We start from the raw sequence: 330 nt of genomic DNA on the forward strand, positions 1-330 counted from the left end.
ATATAAAATAGAAATCTTTTCTAACAATATACACTACCGTTCAAAAGTTTGGGGTCAGTACATTTTATTCAGCAAGGATGTGTTAAATTGATAAGAAGCGATAGCAAAGATTTATATTGTTAGAGAAGATTTTGATATATTTTGAATAAATGCTGTTTTTTTTAAGTTTTTATTCATCAAAATCGAATCGAATCCTAAAAAAGTATCTCGGTTTCCAAAAAAATATTTGTGCAGCACAACTGTTGATAATTCTAATAATAAATCAGCATATTATACTGATTTCTGAAGATCATGTGACACTGAAGACTGGAGTAATGATGCTGAAAATTA

The 330-nt window shown here is 27.6% G+C and overlaps 1 protein-coding gene across 1 annotated transcript in view; it reads left to right on the forward strand.

Moving 5' to 3' along the window:
* Positions 1 to 330, forward strand: part of LOC107668646 (protein MON2 homolog) — a 55731-nt gene that overhangs the window by 37102 nt on the left and 18299 nt on the right. The gene's annotated exons all lie outside the window — the stretch shown is intronic.

This window comes from Sinocyclocheilus anshuiensis, unplaced genomic scaffold, assembly GCF_001515605.1.
Source record: "Sinocyclocheilus anshuiensis isolate Anshui unplaced genomic scaffold, SAMN03320099.WGS_v1.1 scaffold2477, whole genome shotgun sequence".
Taxonomy (NCBI): Eukaryota; Metazoa; Chordata; class Actinopteri; order Cypriniformes; family Cyprinidae; genus Sinocyclocheilus; species Sinocyclocheilus anshuiensis.